Source organism: Pristiophorus japonicus, chromosome 12 (assembly GCF_044704955.1).
Source record: "Pristiophorus japonicus isolate sPriJap1 chromosome 12, sPriJap1.hap1, whole genome shotgun sequence".
Lineage (NCBI taxonomy): Eukaryota > Metazoa > Chordata > Chondrichthyes > Pristiophoridae > Pristiophorus > Pristiophorus japonicus.
Window position 1 is genome coordinate 195,959,476 of NC_091988.1, and position 21,001 is coordinate 195,980,476.

Here is a 21,001-nt window from a genome sequence, read left to right on the forward strand (position 1 = left end):
TGTGAAAAAATATGGGCAGAGGTTATAGTCTGAAATTGTTGAACCCGATGTTGAGTCCAGAAGGCTGTAAAGTGCCGAATCGAAAGATGAGGTGCTGTTCCTCGAGCTTACATTGAGCTTCATTGGAACAGTGTAGCAGGTCGAGGATGGAGAGGTCAGAGTGGGAATGGAGCGGGGAATTAAAGTGACAGGCGACGCTTGGGGACTGAACGGTATCATTTAATAGAACCTTTACTGATGAAGGGCACAGGTTCAGAATTTCATTTTCCCAGATGCTGACTGACCTGCTGTATATTTCTGGCTTGTTTTATCTTGTTTTCCCCTAAGTTATGATGCGCCGACGGAGAGCGCTATTTCACTCGGTGACAAGAGCGATAAAACACGAGCACACCAAACTCCACAGCCCCGATTTTAACCGAACCTGGCAGGAAGGGTGGTGATTCAGAGCAGCCGTCCAATTTAGCACTCCGTTGACTTTAAGGGAGTGTAGAATCGGGTCGGGTGTTAAACAGGGCGTCAGACCCGAACCTGTCTCCTTTGCGTTGGCAGGTGATGTTACAAACGGGGTTCAAATCAGTAATGCTTATTTCCAGTGTCAGCTGTGGCTCAATGGCACACTCGCCCTATAAGTCAGAAGGTTGTGGGTTCAAGCCCACTCCAGAGACTTGAGCGCATAAACCTAGGCTGACACTCCCAGTACAGTGCTGAGGGCGTGCTGCACTGCCAGATTTACTGTCAGAGGTGCTATCTGCTCTCTCAATTGGGCATAAAAGATCCCATTGCACTATTTCAAAGAAGAACAGGGGAGTTATCCCCAGTGTCCTGGGAGCCAATATTTATCCATCAATCAACATAACAAAAAAACAGATGATTTGTTCATTATCACATTGCTGTTTATGGGAGCTTGCTGTGCCCACAAATGTGTCCGCATTTCCTACATTACAACAGTGACTACACTTCAAAAGTTCTTCATTGGCTGTAAAGCACTTTGAGACGTCTGGTGGTTATGAAAGGCGCTATATAAATGCAGGCCTTTCATCTTTCTTTCAAACACTGAGAAGAATTCGAACCTCTAAAATGCCACAAGTGAGTTGGGAAGGCTCCAAATCCCCTTTAATCCTCTCCAACTCCATTCAGATTTTTCACCCCTTGCCTGTTTCAGATCAACCTCTGCCCATTCCAGGTAAGTACCGTGACATGTGTTGCAACAAGTCCCGAGGGTGCCCTCGATAAACGCAAGTATGCTGTTAGTGCTTGGATTTGGAGATCTGGGAAAGTTCAGAGTCCTGAACCCGAGGTATAAGAACATAGGAACAGGAGGAGGCCATTCAGCCTCTCGAGACAGTTCCGCCATTCAGTTAGATCGTGGCTGATCTGTTTTTTATCCCCCATCTACCCACCTTGGTTCCATATCTCTCAATACCCTTACCTAACAAAAATCTATAATCTCAGTCTTGAAAATTTTAATTGACCCTCCAGCCTCAACAGCTTTTTGGGGGAAGAGAGTTCCAGATTTCCTCTACCCTTTGTGTAAAGAAGTGCTTCTTGACATCACCCCTGAACGGCCTGGCTCTAATTTTAAGTTTGTGTCCCCTTGTTCTGGGTTCCCCAACAGAGGAGATAGATTCTCTCTATCTACCCTATCAACTCCTTTACTCATCTTAAACACCTCAATTACATCACCCCCTAATCTTCCACACCCAAGAGAATACAAGCCTAGTCGGCAGCGAGTGGGAGCGGCGGCAGATCGGAGGAGGCCAGCTGGTTTGGGGGCAGAAGGTAAACAAAGAAGTAAAAAGAAATGTGACATCACAGCCAAGTGGGTAAGTGATTGGCTGGTGGATTGGTGAGTATTTAATCTTTTTCTTTTTCTTTTTATTTCCTTAGAAGTAAGAAATCTTGTCATTGTTGCCAAATTAAATTAATTCCAGGGTTAAGTCATGGCAGGAGAGCCCAGACCCGTGTTATGCTCCTCCTGTGCTACATGGGAAGTCAGAGACGCTCCCAGTGTCCATGACTACAATGTGTGCAGGAAGTGTATCCAGCTGCAGCTCCTGACAGACCGCATTGCGGCACTGAAACTGCGCATGGATTCACTCTGGAGCATCCGCGATGCTGAGGATGTCGTGAATAGCACGTTTAGTGAGTTGGTCACAATGCAGGTAAAGGTTACTCAGGCAGATAGGGAATGTGTGACCATCAGGCAGAGCAGTGGGAGGAAAGTAGTGCAGGGCTCCCCTGCGGTCATCTCCCTCCAAAACAGATACACCGTTTTGGATATTGTTGGGGGAGATGACTCATCAGGGGAAGGCAGCAGGAGCCAAGCTCATGGCACCATGGGTGGCTCTGCTGCACAGGAGGGCAGGAAAAAAAGAGTGGGAGAGCTATAGTGGTTGGGGATTCTATTGTAAGAGGAATAGATAGGCGTTTATGCAGCCACAATCAAGACTCCAGGATGGTACGTTGCCTCCCTGATGCAGAGTCAAGGATGTCTCGGAGTGGCTGCAGGGCATTTTGGAGGGGGAAGGTGAACAGCCAGTTGTCGTGGTGCATATAGGTACCAACGATATAGGTAAAAAGCGGGATGAGGTCCTACAAGCTGAATTTAGGGAGCTAGGAGTTAAATTAAAAAGCAGGACCTCAAAGGTAGTAATCTCAGCATTGCTACCAGTGCCATGTGCTAGTCAGAGTAGAAATAACAGGATAGTTAAGATGAATGGCTTGAGGAATGGTGCAAGAGGGAGGGATTCAAATTCCTGGGACATTGGAACCGGTTCTGGGGGAGGTGGGACCAGTACAAAGCAAACGGTCTGAACCTGGGCAGGACTGGAACCAATGTCCTAGGGGGAGTGTTTGCTAGTGATGTTTGGAGGGTTTAAACTAATATGGCAGTGGGATGGGAATCTATGCAGGGAGACGGATGGAAGTAAAATGGGGGCAGAAGCAAAAGGTAAAAAGGAGATAAGGAAAGGTGGATGGCAGAGAAATCAAAGGCAAAAATCAAAAAGGGCCACATTACAACATAATTCTAAAAGGACAAAGAGTGTTAAAAAAAACAAGCCTGAAGGCTCTGTGTCACAATGCGAGGAACATTCGTAATAAGATGGATGAATTAACTATGCAGATAGCTGTTAATGGATATGATGTAATTGGGATTACGGAGACATGGCTCCAGGGTGACCAAGGCTGGAAACTCAACATCCAGGGGTATGCAATATTCAGGAAGGATAGACAGAAAGGAAAAGGAGGTGGGGTAGCGTTGCTGGTTAAAGAGGAGATTAACACAATAGTAAGGAAGGACATTAGCTTGGATGTTGTCGAATCTGTATGGGTAGAGCTGCGGAACACCAAAGGGCAGAAAACGCTTGTGGGAGTTGTGTACAGACCACCAAACAGTGGTAGTGAGGTTGGGGATGTCACCAAACAGGAAATTAATGATGCGTGCAATAAAGGTACAGCAGTTATCATGGATGACTTTAATCTACATATAGATTGGGCTAATCAAACTGGTAGCAACACGGTAGAGGAGGATTTATACATAAGAACATAAGAACATAAGAATTAGGAACAGGAGTAGGCCATCTAGCCCCTCGAGCCTGCTCCGCCATTCAACAAGATCATGGCTGATCTGGCCGTGGACTCAGCTCCACTTACCCGCCCGCTCCCCATAACCCTTAATTCCCTTATTGGTTAAAAATCTATCTATCTGTGACTTGAATACATTCAATGAGCTAGCCTCAACTGCTTCCTTGGGCAGAGAATTCCACAGATTCACAACCCTCTGGGAAAAGAAATTCCTTCTCAACTCGGTTTTAAATTGGCTCCTCCGTATTTTGAGGCTGTGCCCCCTAATTCTTGTATTCCCGACCAGTGGAAACAACCTCTCTGTCTCTATCTTGTTGATCCCTTTCATTATTTTAAATGTTTCTATAAGATCACCCCTCATCCTTCTGAACTCCAATGAGTAAAGACCCAGTCTACTCAATCTATCATCATAAGGTAACCCCCTCATCTCCGGAATCAGCCGAGTGAATCGTCTCTGTACCCCCTCCAAAGCTAGTATATCCTTCCTTAAGTAAGGTGACCAAAACTGGAGTGTATAAGGGATGGTTTTCTAGACCAATATGTCGAGGAACCAACTAGAGAGCAGGCCATCCGGGACTGGGTCTTGTGTAATGAGAGAGGATTAATTAACAATCTTGTTGTGTGAGGCCCCTTGAGGAAGAGTGACCATAATATGGTAGAATTCTTCATTAAGATGGAGAGTGACACAGTTAATTCAGAGACTAGGGTCCTGAACTTAAAGAAAGGTAACTTCGATGGTATGAGATGTGAATTGGCTAGAATAGACTGGCGGATGATACTTAAAGGGTTGACGGTGGATGGGCAATGACAGACATTTGAAGATCAGGTGGATGAACTTCAACAATTGTACATCCCTGTCTGGCATAAAAATAAAACGGGGAAGGTGGCTCAACCGTGGCTAACAAGGGAAATTAGGGATAGTGTTAAATCCAAGGAAGAGGTATATAAATTGGCCAGAAAAATCAGCTAACCTGAGGACTGGGAGAAATTTAGAATTCAGCAGAGGAGGACAAAGGGTTTAATTAGGAGGGGGAAAATAGAGTATGAGAGTAAGTTTTCAGGGAACATAAAAACGGACTGCAAAAGCTTCTATAGATATGTGAAGAGAAAACGATTAGTGAAGACAAATGTAGGTCCCTTGCAGTCAGAATCAGGTGAATTTATAATGGGGAACAAAGAAATGGCAGATCAATTGAACAAATACTTTGGATCTGTCTTCACTAAGGAAGACACAAATAACCTTCTGGAAATACTAGGGGACCGATGGTCTAGTGAGAAAGAGGAATTGAAGGAAATCCTTATTAGTCAGGAAATTGTGTTAGGGAAATTGATGGGATTAAAAGCCGCTAAATCCCCAGGGCCTGATAGTCTGCATCCCAGAGTACTTAAGGAAGTGGTCCTAGAAATAGTGGATGCATTGGTGGTCATTTTCCAACATTCTATAGACTCTGGATCAGTTCCTATGGATTGGAGGGTAGCTAATGTAACCCCACTTTTTAAAAAAGGGAGAGAAAACAGGGAATTATAGACCGGTTAGCCTAACATCGGTTGTGAGGAAAATGCTGGAATCAATTATTAAAGACTTAATAGCAGCGCATTTGGAAAGCAGTGACAGGATCGGTCGACGTCAGCATGAATTTATGAAAGGGAAATCATGCTTGATAAATCTTTTAGAATTTTTTGAGGATGTAACTAGTAGAGTGGACAAAGGAGAACCAGTAGATGTGGTGTATTTGGAATTTCAAAAGGCTTTTGACAAGGTCTCACACAAGAGATTGATGTGCAAAATTAAAGCACATGGTGTTGGGGGTAATGTATTAACATGTATAGAGAACTGGTTGGCAGACAGGAAGCAAAGAGTCAGACTAAACGGGTCCTTTTCAGAATGGCAGGCAGTGACTAGTGAGGTACCGCAAGGTTCAGTGCTGGGACCCCAGCTATTTACAATATACTTTAATGATTTAGATGAAGGAATTGAGTGTAATATCTCCAAGTTTGCAGATGACACTAAACTGGGTGGCGGTGTGAGCTGTGAGGAGGATGCTAAGAGGCTGCAGGGTGACTTGGACAGGTTAGGTGAATGGGCAAATGCATGGCAGATGCAGTATAATGTGGATAAATGTGAGGTTATCCACTTTGGTGGCAAAAACAGGGAGGCAGAATATTATCTGAATGGTGACAGATTAGGAAAAATGGAGGTGCAACGAGACCTGGGTGTCATGGTACATCAGTCATTGAAAGTTGGCATGCAGGTACAGCAGGTGGTGAAGAAGGTAAATGGCATGTTGGCCTTCATAGCGAGAGGATTTGAGTATAGGAGCAGGGAGGTCTTACTGCAGTTGTACAGGGCCTTGGTGAGGGCATACCTTTGTAAGATTCCAAAATTCGTGGAAACCCCCCAGTGTTTGGACTCACTGAAAAGCAAATTCGATTTGGGCCTATTAAGCAGAAAGTTTGGGATCCTAAAACGCATATGGAAGAAATCTACGAGTTTTAACCAAGCTTGGGATTTAAAAAAAGGTGCAGGTTGGGTCTGTGAGAAATGGACTACAAGACCCGTGGTGGGTTCAGCCTCTGAAAAGCTAGTTTGGATATTGGAGCTAATCAAATTGTCTGAGGAACTGTTTACCCTCAAACCTGTCCCCTAGAAGATATTTACATTTCAACAATCGATCCAAGGTAGTATAGTTTCAATCCAAGCACAGAACCCATCCAGGACATGCATAATGCTAATCACCTTTCCAGCCTGCATAGAAAACTCTGGCCCAGGCAGACAACTCGACACCAGAAACTAACTTTAACAAAGATAATTTCAACAATTGACACATTCTTAACCAAGTTTCAGTTAGCTGGGCAGCAAAACTTAAACAAAAGAAACGTTAGATTTGGCGCAAAGATTAAGCAGCCTCTCAGAGTATAAACTGAGGGCCTATCGTACCAGAAAGAGAGGAGAAGAAACTATTCTGACCTTCACTTCGGAACAACAAGATCGAGAGCACACGGCGAGAAAACGCAGGAAGAAACATCGTGACATTGGAGAAAAGAACTCGCCCCAACTGGCTTTCGATACCCAGCAGAGGTCTTCTACTACGTCTGGGGTACGGCAAGGCAAACCGGCTATAACCAAAGAACCCTGAAACCGTGAAACAGCCCTAGCTGTCAAAGGAAAGGATCTGGTGAACATGAACCCCATGGTGCCCTAGAGTTTGACCTAGTTAGAGAGTAAGTGGGAGATGGAAGGTATTTCTGTTGTGTTTATTACCTGTAATAAAGTATTCCCCATTGTTTAGAAATTTTTTGTAAGATTTTACAGTTTTATTAGAATGTATTTGTGTTATTTGCTTTCTTGAATAAAATCCATACCTTCTTTGTACAAAACAGTTGTCTGCTGTACTTTATCACACCCTGATTAATAAATCCAAGCTCGAGAACCAGGGAGTGAGAGCGACTCGCAACCGCTCTGGGTCAGGAAGGCAAGCTGACAGACCGACCACCCCCTACACCTTGAATATTGTGTACAGTTTTGGTCTCCTAATCTGAGGAAGGACATACTTGCTATTGAGGGAGTGCAGCGAAGGTTCACCAGACTGATTCCTGGGATGGTAGGACTGACATATGAAGACAGACTGGATCGACTAGGCTTATATTCACTGGAATTTAGAAGAATGAGAGGGGATTTCATAGAAACATATAAAATTCTGACGGGATTGGACAGGTTAGATGCAGGAAGAATGTTCCCGATGTTGGGGAAGTCTAGAAAGGGGTCACAGTTTAAGGATAAGGGCTAAGCCATTTAGGACCAAGATGAGGAGAAACTTCTTCACACAGAGAGTTGTGAACCTGTGGAATTCTCGACCACAGAAAGTTGTTGAGGCCAGTTCGTTAGATATATTCAAAAGGGAATTAGATGTGGCCCTTACGGCTAAAGGGATCAAGGGGTATGGAGAGAAAGCAGGAATGGGGTACCGAAGTTGCATGATCAGCCATGATCATATTGAATGGTGGTGCAGGCTCGAAGGGCCGAATGGCCAACTCCAGCACCTAGTTTCTATGGGCCCAAGTTTCCACATGATTTGCGCCTGATTTTTAGGAGCAACTGGTGGAGAACGGACTATCTTAGAAATCGCAAATCTCCACATTTTTCTTTCTGCAGTTCTAGTCAGGTAGAACAGTTCTACTTTGGAACAGAATTTTTTCTTCAAAAGGGGGCGTATCCGGCCACTGACGCCTGATTTGAAAGTTTCCACAGTGAAAACGTACTCCAAACTAACTTAGAATGGAGCAAGTGAAGATTTTTGTAGAACTGAAAAAACCTGTTCTACACATTAAAAAATCAGGCGCAGGTTACAAATTAGGCGTCCAGAACGAGGTGGGAAGGGAAGTCATTAAATTCTATAATAAATCCTTATTTATACTTCTACAAATATTATACAAATAAATCCAACCTGAATAAGCATTTATAAGCAAAGAAAAGATTAAATAAACCATCTTCCTACCTGTGTGAAAGTGATTCAGACAGGCCTTTCGGGACCGAAGGCTGAACTGGCCGGCCCGAGACTTCGGGCAGGGCCCGTCCCCAGCACCAGATTTACAGGTAGGTGGCGTTGGGTCGGGTCGGGGAGGTTCGGTTCGGGTCGGGGGGGAGGGAGGGAGGGAGAGAGAGGAGGGGGGGAGAGGAGGGGGGGAGGGAGGAAGGGAGAGAGAGGGGGAGAGATGGGGGGGGAGGGAGGGAGAGAGAGGGAGGGGGAGGTCAGGTCGGATCCAGTCCGGGGGCGGTGGGGGGGAGCGGGAGTCGGGTCGGGTCGGGCCCAGTCGGGGTGGAGGGGAGTGGGAGCAGGAGCGCGGGTCGGGTCGGGTCCAGTCGGGGTGGGGGGGGGGGGGGGGCGGAGCGGGAGTCGGGTCGGGTCGGGGAGCAGGAGTTGGGTCGGGTCCAGTCCGGAGGGGAGCGGGAATCAGGTCGGGTCCAGTCGGGGGGGGGGGGGGAGCGGGAGCGGGAATCGGGTCGGGTCCGGAGGTGGGGGGGAGCAGGAGTCGGGTCGGGTTGGGTCGGGTCCAGTCGAGGGGGGGAGGGGGGTGGGGAGCGGGAATCGGGTCGGGTCCAGTCCGGGGGGGAGGGGGGAGCGGGTGTCGGGTCCGGTCCGGAGGCAGGGGGGGAGGGGGAGCGGATGTCGGGTCTGGTCGGGGGGGGGGGAGGCGGGAAGCAGGAGCTGGCCGTGGGAGGAGCCTTATTCACGCAGCCCCAGTGAGGCCATTCAGCCAGGGCTAGGGGCTGCGTGCTTCGGGCCCCTCCCACACAGTTCGGCGCCTGGAGCTACTGCACTTGCGTGCCGACTGTAGCGCGCATGTGCAGAGGTCCCGGCACTGTTTTCAGCGCAGGGACCTGGCTCCGCCCCCCCCACAGCTTGTGCTGCCTGTGCCCAGGGCCAGAGGACCTGCAGGGAGGTGGAGAATACGGAGGATTTTTTTAGGCGCACTTTGTGGCGCGAAAAACGGGCGTCCAGGTCGGGACTGCGCCGTTCTAGGCGCCTGTGGAAACTTGGGCCCAAATTAGGGATACCTTGGCGTAGTGGTTATATCACTGGGCTAATAATCCCGAGGCCTGGACTAATAATCCAGAGATGTGAGTACCACAGCAGCTGGTGAAATTAAATTCAGTTAATTACATAAATCTGGAATTAAAAAACTAGTATTAGTTATGGTGACCATGAAACTACCGGATTGTCGTAAAAACCCGTCGGGTTCACTAATGCCCTCTAGGGAAGGAAATCTGCCACCCTTACCCGGTCTGACCTACATGTGACTCCAGACCCACAGCAATGTGGTTGACTCTGAATTGCCCCCTGAAATGACCCAGTGAGACACTCAGTTGTACCAAACCGCTGTGACAAAGCCAGCCATATGAGAGTAGCTTCACCACATGGACTGCAGCGGTTCAAGAAGGCGGCTCGCCAGCACCCTCTCAAGGGCAATAAATGCCGGCCTTGCCAGCGACGCCCACATCCCACGAACAAATAAATTAACCTGTCCTCATAGTTAAACCCTTTTAGGATTGGGATACCCGTGGCTTTCCTATTTATTGAGCTTTTGGCAATTTTGCGCTGTCTTGTTTGAGAAAGAGAATGATTTGGGAAAGGCTTTGCGTGGTGACTTTGAAAATATTTGCTGTTTCAAGGAGGAAATCAAAGCATTGGTTTGCTCCTAAACCTTGGACATTTTGATTAAGCAAAGGGCGAAAAAAAAAGATCCTTCGATTGACTTGCCCAGTGGTGGATCCTGAAGATAGATGTGCTGCTCTGTGCAGAGATGTATCAGGAATTAAAGGCAACTTCTGCTACATCAAATCCATTAGTTCAGCTTGCGCTGCAGGGATTATTTCAAATGTTCCTGGTTGAGTGGGTGGAGGTGTTGCAGTTGCTGTGCTAATCTGGGCCAGCTCTCCTCGGCTCAGCTGTGGAATCTGAGCCGCTTGCCCCACACAACAAGCGTGTAATGTCCACCAGGCGGGAACCCGGCCGTTAACTCGAGGGATCACCAATCAAACATCACACCACCAGCATCCATCAGCCATGAGAACCTTTACTCAAAAGGGCAACGGAGCAGGGAGGAGCGAGGCCGGCTCTTTGCTTCAAGGACTCACACAGATGAACTTTAACAAAGTTCGGGAGCAACAGGGGGCTTGAATTTCGGGTGAGGAGAAAAAGGCAGAATGAAATGTAAAAGTCTTTTTCAGAGGCCCCATGCCCCTCAACCTCCCCCACCGTGCTGTGATGAAGCACTTAAGACAACAACATCAACAACTTGCATTTATATAGCACCATTAATGTAGTAAAACGTCTGAAAGTGCTTCACAGGAGCGTAGTCAGAAAAGGTTTTGACACTGAGCCATGTAAGGAGATATTCGGACAGGTGACCAAACGCTTGGTCAAAGAGGTAAGTTTTAAAGGAGCGTCTTAAAGGAGGAAGAGGAGGTAAAAAGAAAGAAAAGAAAGACTTGGACTTATTTAGCGCCTTTCATGACCACCGGACGGTTCAAAGCACTTTACAGCCAATGGAGTACGTTGTAATGTAGGAAATGCGGCAGCCAATTTGTGCACCAGCAAGCTCCCACAAATAAGAACATAAGAACATAAGAATTAGGAACAGGAGTAGGCCATCTAGCCCCTCGAGCCTGCTCCGCCATTCAACAAGATCATGGCTGATAATGTGATAATGACCAGATAATCTGTTTTATTTTTGTAGTGTATGTAGGCACCTTTAGTAATGACTCCACGAGGCAGGGTATGGTACTTAAACTGTGCAGACCTGTAGTCCTTTATTTGCAACTCCTGAGTGCCGACAACAAGCTGTGAGTTCCCTTTTATATTGGGTTACCTGCCGTGTGCAGGCAACCCCTAGGTCTCCAGCAGCAGCACCCTCTGGTGTACCGGTAAGTGTGTGCAGTATAAGGGTTCATTCAGTGTGGCATAACAGTGTTACAGACATCACACAGTAAACAGGTATGCATACACAACAAGTTTGTTATGTTGAATGAGGTGGAGGTGTTTAGAGAGGGAAATCCAGAGTTAGAGCCTAGTCGTCTGAAGGCACAGTTGTACTTTACAATTCTACTATCCATGTCAAGACCGATAGATTACAGTGGAAATGGGTGTGTAAATCTCGGTACGAGAATCGAGCAAGGATTGATCCCTAGCCTGGGGTGAGTTAGCCGTCTTGACTGTAAGGGCACAGCAACTGGACAGGATTTCTGCCCATTGAGGCCGAAGGGAAAAGTACAGGCAAGCAATTGCTCAGAGCTGCTCCCGCTCCGCTGGTGTTAGTTAGCCGGAAGCCATGCTTTATGCTCAGATATTCCTGGTCTACGTGTGCGCAGGTTTGAGATAAGGGCAGGACAGGGCTCTGTGGTGATGGTCCAAATGTCGAATAGCCTGATGGCAGTCGCTGTCTGAGCTCACACCTGGAGGAACGGCCACTTAGAGCAGCATCCGGAAACCTGACGGTGCCTGTGGAACTGTACCACAGCGATAGAAGGAAAGAGAAAAGAAAAGGAAAGAAATAGAAAAAGAAGGAAAGAAAAGAAAATGAAAGAGAGAGGAAGAAAAAGAAAAAGGAGGGAACGCGAGAAAGAAAGAAAAAAGAAAAGAAAGACAGAGAGAAAGAAAGAGAGAAAGCGAACAAGAGAGCAAGCAAGAAAGAAAGGATAAAAGAGGCGGAAGGGTAAAGGGAGGGAATTCCAAAGCTCAGGGCCTAGGCTGCTGAGGTGACGGCCACCGAAGGTGGGGCGATGAAAATCGGCGATCTGCAAGAGGCCAGAATTGGAGGAGCGCAGAGATCTCGGAGGGTTACGGGGCTACAGAAGGTTACAGAGACAGGGAGGGAGTGAGGCCATGGAGAGATGGAATCCAGTGAATAAATGCGCCACGTTGTGTGGTACTGAGCCACACAGACCAGAAAGTCTTATGTTCAGCCCTTGGCCTGTGCTGAGGAGGACATTTTATTCCCAGAGCCTGGCTTCACTTCTAAGATGTGACATGTGTTGGCAGCGCAGCTTTAAGAGCTGGAGTCTGGAAACCATTTGGCTGTTTACGAGGCTGTTTTTTCCAAAAAGCACCTCAATATGTCCGGAAAAACATCCATCAGCTGCATCATCTGCTGACTGTTTATTTACCCACCTCCTTCTGAACTATCACTCAGTCTGCAAACTGGCCATCACCCTGTTTTAAAACAACCTGTGTTGTTAGGTTAAAGGAATAGCCACTTACTGAGGAGGCAGAGACTGACTGGAGTGAGCATAAAAAAGCTCCCTGTGTAAAGAGGGAAAACAGTTATAAGTAAATTAATTTACTATAAGGCATTTTGTTCACGCACTTCTCTGCGTGATTACATACTTTTTCAAATATATATATATCTACAGGTACAACGTCCTGAATCCGGCTGTCCGAAAACCGGAATTGTCCGAAAACCAGACATTATGAGGCGGCCAAGATGGCAACATCGGGCGGCGAGGGATGAGGAAAACGGTAAAAACCGGTAAAAAAACGCAGGGCCAGGGGGTCGTGGGCGGCGAGTAGTGGAGGATTGGCGGATCGCTGGATCGACGGGCGGTGAGGAGCGGCAAGGAGCAGCGAGGAGTGGAGGAGCGGCGGGCGGCGAGGAGCGGAGGGGCGGCGGATCGATGGATCAGCGGGCAGCGAGGAGCGGAGGGGCGGAGGAGCGGCGGATCGATGGATCAGCGAGGAGCGGAGGGGCGGTGGGGCGGCGGGTGCCATCAGTGAGGTCCAAAATCTGGGAAAACCCAAAAACCGGCACGATCTTGATCCCAAGGTTGACGGATTTCGGACATTGTACCTGTGTATATATATATATATATTTGTTCTTGGCATGTGACCAGTCTTGAATGCCCATCCTTAGTTGCCCTGTGAGCATTAAATGTCAACCACATCGAGTGGGACTGGAGTCACGAGTAGGCCAGGTCAGGTAAGGGTGGCACGTTCCTCTCCCCGAAGGGCATTAGTGAACTAGTTGGGTTTTTATCAATATCTAGCAGCTTTCAAGGTGCTGAACCGCCTATAACCAGGTGATTAGATTCACTTTCATAACTTGCCACTCTGAGATTTGAACCAACTACTGTTGGTGCAGAAATTGCAGTTGGAGGCTTCCCGCGGGCGGATGCTTCCTACCTGAAAAAATCTACAAACTTACCCGGTGGTGCGGCAGGTTCGGAGCCTTGCGGTCCTGCACCTCTGCACAAAGGCTTATGTAGGGGCCCGCATATCTTAGGGCTGCAAGCATTTCGCAAGCTTCCCTGGGATCATGTGGGCCGGCCCAACCAATCAAAGTAGGGTTATTCCCATTCATACTTACGGTGAGTTCCGTATACATGGAATCACCACACGTATGAATGGGAATACCCCCAAAATAAACATTTTTGTAAATCACATATTCCAAATTAATCAAAATGGAATTTAATTAATTATTTAAAACAAAAAATTAATTTTTTGAAAAATAAATTTACATATTTTATAAGGTCTAAAAATAAACTTGCCTTATTTCACAGGTTTTAAATGTTTAAATTATTCTATCAGGCGTAAGAATTTCATGGGCATTTGCTGGGCAGAAGTGGAGCAAATAGGCCAACTCTCTGTCGGCAAATGTCCATTTTTGTCAGATTCGTAGGACCTGTCAAGATGATGTTTGACAGATCGCGAGTTCTGCATTTAGGCGCATGCGCAGTGCATACGCAAACCCGGAACTTGCGGGGCCCCTACCGGCGTGCGTGTACCTCGTACGCACCGTAGGGGCCGCAAATTTAGCCCCACTATCTCTAGGTTGCCAGATCAGTTACCAAACTATCCTGTTTGTATCATTCTCGACATTGTGTTATATAAAAGCAACAACAGCGTGCTGCTATAACGTAGGAAAACATCCCAAGGAGCTTCACATGAGTGATATTGAACAGAATTTGACACCGAGATACAAAAGGAGATATTAGGGCGGTTGACTAAAAGCTTGGTCAAAGAGGTAGGTTTCAATGAGCATCTTAAAGGAAGTAGAGAGGTGGAGAGGTTTAGGGAGGGAATTCCAGAGCTTAGGGACTTGGCAGCTGAAGGCATGGCCACCGATGGTGGAGCGATTATAATCAGAGATGCTCAAGAGGCCTGAATTATATATATGCACACCATATATAATAGTAGCTTTTATGAATTAACGTTCCCAGTGAAGAACTTTGCACGAAGGTGGCCTGTATCAGGAAATTTGGAGATCAGCCTACTCTATACCCAAACTTCAGTCCACGAATGGATGGTAGATCGTGCTTGCCGCGTTGAGCTTCATATCCAAATTCTGGATACACACTTTCATCGGCAGCGCTCTGCTCCGAGTGTGCTCCTTTGTAGTCTCCGGGCGTCTCAAAGCGCTTTACAGCCAATGAAGTACTTTTTGGTCACTGTTGTAATGTGGGAAACGCAGCAACCAATTTGCACACAGCAAGCTCCCACAAACAGCAATGTGATAATGACCAGATCATCTGTTTTTTTGTTATGTTGATTGAGGGATAAATATTGGCCCCCAGGACACCGGGGAAAACGCCCCTGCACTTCTTTTAAAATAGCGCCATGGGATCTTTTATGGCCACCAGAGAGGGCAGACAGGGCCACGGTTTAACGTCTCAACTGAAAGACTGCACCTCCGACAATGCAGCACTCCCCCAGGTCAGTGTATGAGGAATATGAGGTGCGACGAATGTTTGTGGCGGAGGAGCGGTGAGAGATCGCGGGTGCATGGACAGAAGGCATCGAGATTAAAAACTACTAACAAAGCAGGAACATACCCGAAGCTGAATAAAACCAGGCGCAAAGATCACGGTATGCGTTGTAAAAAATCAACAGATACCCTGGACTAAATTCAAAGGCTCCATTAATCTCAAAGTTCGAGTGGAGGTTATAGAGAGGGGCTGATTGTATCTGGTACTTTGCAATAAAGGCTGCAGTGTCCAACCTCACTCTCGCCTGCTCAGCCGCTTTCTTTCCAGGTCAACCCTACCGCCAACCCCTACCCTTTGACCTCTGTGCTCGCGTCTAACTGTTTAACGTGCCAAGCTGCCACACTTCCTCCTGGTGATTCATTTTTAAAGTTGCAAACTTTAATCAGTCTCATTCACAAATATCGGATTTTATTCCTACGCCTTTTAAGTTGGTCTGTGCCTCTCTTAAAAGAAAACCCCAAATCTGTGGCAAGCACACACAGGAAGCAGCTGCCAACTGGGACCTGAGGTAAGGCAACGGAGAAAGATGTCTGGTTGCTATTTTAAAAGTAAAAAAGGTTTCTGTTGGAGTGAGGAGTCTGGTGAGGGAATTCAGAACGAGAGGCATTTTCTTAAAATTAGAGCCAGGCCATTAAAGAGTGAAATCAGGAAACACTTTTTCCACACAAAGGGTAGTGGAAATCTGGAAGTCTTCCACCCGCTCTCTCCCCCCTCCCCACCCCCCACACCCACAAAGGCAGTGGATGCTGGGGGTCCACTGAAATTTTCAAGACTGAGATTGACAGATTTTTGTTAGCTCAGGGTATCAAGGGATATGGATTACAGGCGGGTAAATGGGGTTGAGGTGCAGATCAGCCATGATCTAATTGAATGGCGGAGCAGGCTCGAGCGGCTGAATGGCCCACTCATGTTGCTCTGTTCCATCCTTGGAGAATCGCTTTTTAAACGACTTTACTTTCTTGGTGGGGGGATGGGGTCTCAGGGTGACTCGCTCAGGGGTGATTTTAACCCTACTCGCTCAGCAGAAACCTGGCGGGTGGAGAGTTAAAATCGTCCTGGCTCTTACCTGTCCGAAAGCAACCATGGTCGCAAAATCTGCAATTTTAACCTGCTCCCCTGAGCAGGCAGCAAGGACAGGCGCCTGGAGCCAACAGGGTCCTTCTTTACATAGGCTTGTTGTGGCCCGATGACATCATTGAGACCCGACGGTGATTTTAACTCGGCCTGAGCGGGGAATCCACCTGCTGTTAAATTCGGGGCCACGGTTCCATTCACCCCTCACCCCAGCCATTGGGGAATTACCTGGCCTCTGCTTCACAGTCCCTACGATGACACAGCTAAGGCCAAGAAAGCACAGCATGGTGAACTGTAGCCGGGTCAATACCCTATTGCCTCGTGGCACACTGGGGCTGGAGGCCTCTGCTAGTTGGCCATCCTGTATTTCTGTCACCCTCCTTCCTTTACTGACGGACAATCATAGAACGGTTACAGCACAGAAGGAGGCCATTCGGCCCGTCGAGCCCGTGCCGGCTCTCTGCAAGAGCATCTCAGCCGCCCACTCCCCCGCCCTTTCCCTGTAGCCCTGCAAATTTGTTTCCTTCAGGTATTTATCTAATTCCCTTTTGAAAGCCACGACTGGAGTCTGCCTCCACCACCCTTTCAGGCAGCGTATTCCAGATCCTAACCACTTGCTGCGTAAGAAGGTTTTCTCTCATGTCGCCTTTGGTTCTTCTGCCAATCACCTTCAATCTGTGCCCTCTGGTTCTCGACCCTTCCACCAATGGGAACAGTTTCTCTCTATCTACTCTGTCCAGACCGCTCATGATTTTGAACACCTCGATCAAATCTCCTCTCTGCTCTAAGGGGAACAACCCCAGCTTCTCTAATCTATCCACGTAACTGAAGTCCTTCATCCCTGGAACCCATTCTTGTAAATCTTTTCTGCTCCCTCTCTAAGGCCGTCACATCCTTCCTAAAGTGCAGTGCCTAGAATTGGACACAATACTCCAGTTGAGGCTGAACCAAGGTTTTATAAAGATTCATACTATCCTGGTGTATGTCAGTGTGTACGCACACAGGCATATTGTGTGTATAGGCGCATGTGTGCAAGGGGAGGTGAAGGTTCAATCCACGGAGACCCATATTCTCAAACCAAGGAACTGCTCAAAAATCTTTAGCAGAAACATTACAAAATGAAGCACAGTGCACATTTTGCAGTCTATAAGTAATCTCCAGATCAACATAAATTGCAGATAATTAGATTGTCAGTATTGACGGAAACCCATATTTCCTAGAACACTTCAGAACACTTCCACATGTCTGTGAGACTTGTTCTGGCAAGATATTTTATTACAAGATATTTTTACTGCAAAGAGAAGTCACTGACCCACTAGAGGTTTCTTCAACAGTCACAGAGATCAGTTCAGTTTATTTTTTTTCTTTCCTTTTCAAAACAAGACTAAAATCTCTCCAAGAGCTGCAGGGAGTCAACAAGAAAGACATGCATTTCTATAGCGCCTTTCATGACCACCGGACGTCTCAAAGCGCTTTACAACCAAGGAAGTACTTTTGGAGTATAGTCACTGTTGTAATGTGGGAAACGCGGCAGCCAACTTGCACACATCAAACAAGGTATAAAACTTGTAAGTTAACGCCTTTTTGTCTTCGCTCCAGTCCCCATTGGTGAAAAGGAGTTTACAGTAAGCAGCAGGCACGGATGTTTGCGATGGGTAATCCGTTAATTTCTTCCGACTGAATGTCAACCATCCTCTTTGGCAAAGCCACCATCGACTTCCCCGGGTGCCATCTCAGGCTAAGTCCAGGGTATTCTGCCTCGCACACAAGTCCCGCTCACCCATCGCCCCTGTGCTCGTTGACCTACATTGGCACCTGGTTCAGCAACGCCTCAATTTTAAAAATTATCAGCAGATTGTTATCCATTCACTGAATTCCTGTGAAACATCCTGGGACCAATGCTTTATGTCCACTGATACAGCAGTATTTTATGCCCAGTGGTATAACAGTACTTTATGTTCAGTGATGCAAGTTTTCAAATCCCTCCATGACTTCACCCCTCCCGATCTCTGCAATTTCCTCCAACCCCACAACGCTCCGAGATCTCGGCGCTTCTCCAATTCTAGCCTCTTGCGCATCCTCGATTCTGGTCACCTCACCATTGGTGCCCGTGTTTTCAGCAGCTTAGGCCCTTAGCTCTGGCATTCCCTCCCTAAACCTCCCCACCTCTCTCTCCTCCTCCCTTAAGACATTCCTTAAAACCTACCTCTTTGACCAAGCTTTTCGGCATCTGTCCTAATATCTCCTTAGATGTCTTGGTGTCAAATTTTGTTTCATAGTGCTCCTGTGAAACGCCTTGACTGGTTTTACTACGTTAAAGGTGCTATATAAATGCAAGTTGTTGTTTCGCTACACTGTGGTGCTAGTAAGACTGAAGTGTAACCTTTGCATTGTCAACCGTGGCTCAGCAGTTAGCACATTCGTCTCTAAGTCAGAAGGTTATGGGTTCATAGTCCCACTCCAGAGACTTGAGCACATAAATCTAAGCTGACACTCCCAGTGCAGTGCTGAGGGAGCGCTGCACTGTCGGAGGTGCCGTCTTTCGGATGAGGCGTTAAACCAAGGCCCCGTCTGCTCTCTCAGGTGGACGTAAAAGATCCCATGGCACTATTTCAAAGAATAAGAGGTGAGTTATACCTGGTGTCCTGGCCAATATTTATCCCTCAATCAACATAGCAAAAACAGATTGTCTGGTCATTATCACATTGATGTTTGTGGGAGCTTGCTGTGCGCAAATTGGCTGCTGCTTTTTGTACATTACAACATTGACTGCACTCTAAAAAGTACTTCATTGGCTGTAAAGTGCTTTGAGATGTCCGGTAGTCATGAAAGGCGCTATATAAATGCAAGTCTTTCTTTCTTTCTCACTAAGAATGCGTATCTTCAGGAGAGGAAATTTTGGAAAAGCACACATTATTTATTTAAAATTAAAATAACATGATTAAAATTGCAGAGAGAATTGTGCTCGAAAGTTGGTGTTTGGGGAGAAAGGTTCTCTCAAAATTGCCCCAGTCTTTCAATAAATCAGACACCTGTTTGCTGGGTAAGTTTATATTAATTGGAACAAATAGATTCAGCCCGTTACAGATTACTATCTTTCCCTCTATAACTGCCAGCTGGTTGTCGACAGTATTAAGCGCCCAGGATTTTACAAGGCACTAATGGATGAAGCATCCCTCTGGGATCTCGAGGTATTTCAACACCACAGGCTAGACCCACATGGCAAACATCTTGAAAGGGCAGCATCTCTAGTTTTAAGGGCCTATGTGAGGATATATATGTTTAAAACTCCTAGGAAATATGACTGCTCACAACATAAAGGTCCGCACTCCCTTCCCACCCCAGCGATCACCTCCCCACCCGTCCTCCCCTGGAATCCCCGTGCTAGAGAAACAGTGTTGATAGAAAAGGTTAAAGGAATGGGTCAATGATGTCACAAGTCGCACACAGTCCTGCGCACGCTGTGATACTTCGATAAGAGGCCCGGGCAAAACTGCAGTGCATCCATGAGCGATTGGATGTGGGTTGAGAAAGATTTGCATTTATATAGCGCCTTTCATGACCTCAGGACGTCCCAAAGCACTTTACAGACAATGAAGTTCTTTTTGAAGTGTAGTCACTGTTGTACTTCAGGAAATGCGGCAGCCAATTTATACACAGCAAGCTCCCACAAACAGCAATGTGATAATGATCAGACATTCTGCTTTTAGTGATGCTGATTGAGGGATAAATATTGGCGCAGGACACCGGAGATAACTCCCTGCTCGTCTTTGAAATAGTGCCACGGGATCTTTTACGCCGATCTGAGAGAGCAGATGGAGCCTCGGTTTAAAGTCTCATCCAAAAGACGGCACCTCCGACAGAACATAAGAACATAAGAATTAGGATCAGGAGTAGGCCATCTAGCCCCTCGAGCCTGCTCCACCATTCAATAAGATCATGGCTGATCTGGTCGTGGACTCAGCTCCACTTACCCGCCCTCTCCCCGTAACCCTTAATTCCCTTATTGGTTAAAAATCTATCTATCTTTGACTTGAAAACATTCAATGATCTAGCCTCAACTGCTTCCTTGGGCAGAGAATTCCACAGATTCACAACCCTCTGGGAGAAGAAATTCCTTCTCAACTCGGTTTTAAATTGGCTCCTCCGTATTTTGAGGCTGTGCCCCCTAGTTCTAGTCTCCCCGACCAGTGGAAACAACCTCTCTGCCTCTACCTTGTCTATCCCTTTCATGATTTTAAATGTTTCTATAAGATCACCCCTCATCCTTCTGAACTCCAACGAGTAAAGACCCAGTCTACTCAATCTATCATCATAAGGTAACCCCCTCATCTCCGGAATCAGCCTAGTGAATCGTCTCTGTACCCCCTCCAAAGCTAGTATATCCTTCCTTAAGTAAGGTGACCAAAACTGCACGCAGTACTCCAGGTGTGGCCTTACCAATACCTTATACAGTTGCAGCAAGACCTCCCTGCTTTTGTACTCCATCCCTCTCGCAATGAAGGCCAACATTCCATTCACCTTCCTGATTACCTGCTGCACATGCAAACTAATCTTTTGGGATTCATGCACAAGGAGCCGGGTGCAGTGGCGCGCGCCTGTGATCCCGCTGCTGGGAGGCTGAGGCTGTAGGATTGCTTGAGGTCAGGAGTTCTGGGCTGCTGTTGCCTGTGCCGATCGGGTGTCCACACTAAGACCGGTATCCACATGGTGGTCCTCGGTTAACCTGGGATCACCAGGTCCGATGAAGAGAGGTGAAACGGCCCAGGTCGGAAACGGAGCAGGTCAAAGCCCCCGAAGGGGCCTGGCTAGCTCAGTCGGTAGAGCATGAGACTCTTAATCTCAGCGTCGTGGGTTCGAGCCCCACGTTGGGTGATTACATTTCTTTCCTAAAAGAGTTCATGCACAAGGACCCCCAGGTCCCTCTGCACCACAGCATGTTGTAATTTCTCCCCATTCAAATAATATTCCCTTTTACTGTTTTTTTTCCCAAGGTGGATGACCTCACACTTTCCGACATTGTATTCCATCTGCCAAACCTTAGCCCATTCGCTTAACCTATCTAAATCTCCTTGCAGCCTC

General features: G+C 47.1%; 1 non-coding gene across 1 annotated transcript; it reads left to right on the forward strand.

The window, feature by feature from the left end:
* Positions 1 to 20,721: 20,721 nt before the first annotated feature.
* On the forward strand, positions 20,722 to 20,794 carry trnak-cuu (transfer RNA lysine (anticodon CUU)). Its single transcript has one exon. It is a non-coding gene; the product is annotated as a tRNA-Lys (tRNA).
* The last annotated feature ends 207 nt before the right edge of the window (positions 20,795 to 21,001 follow it).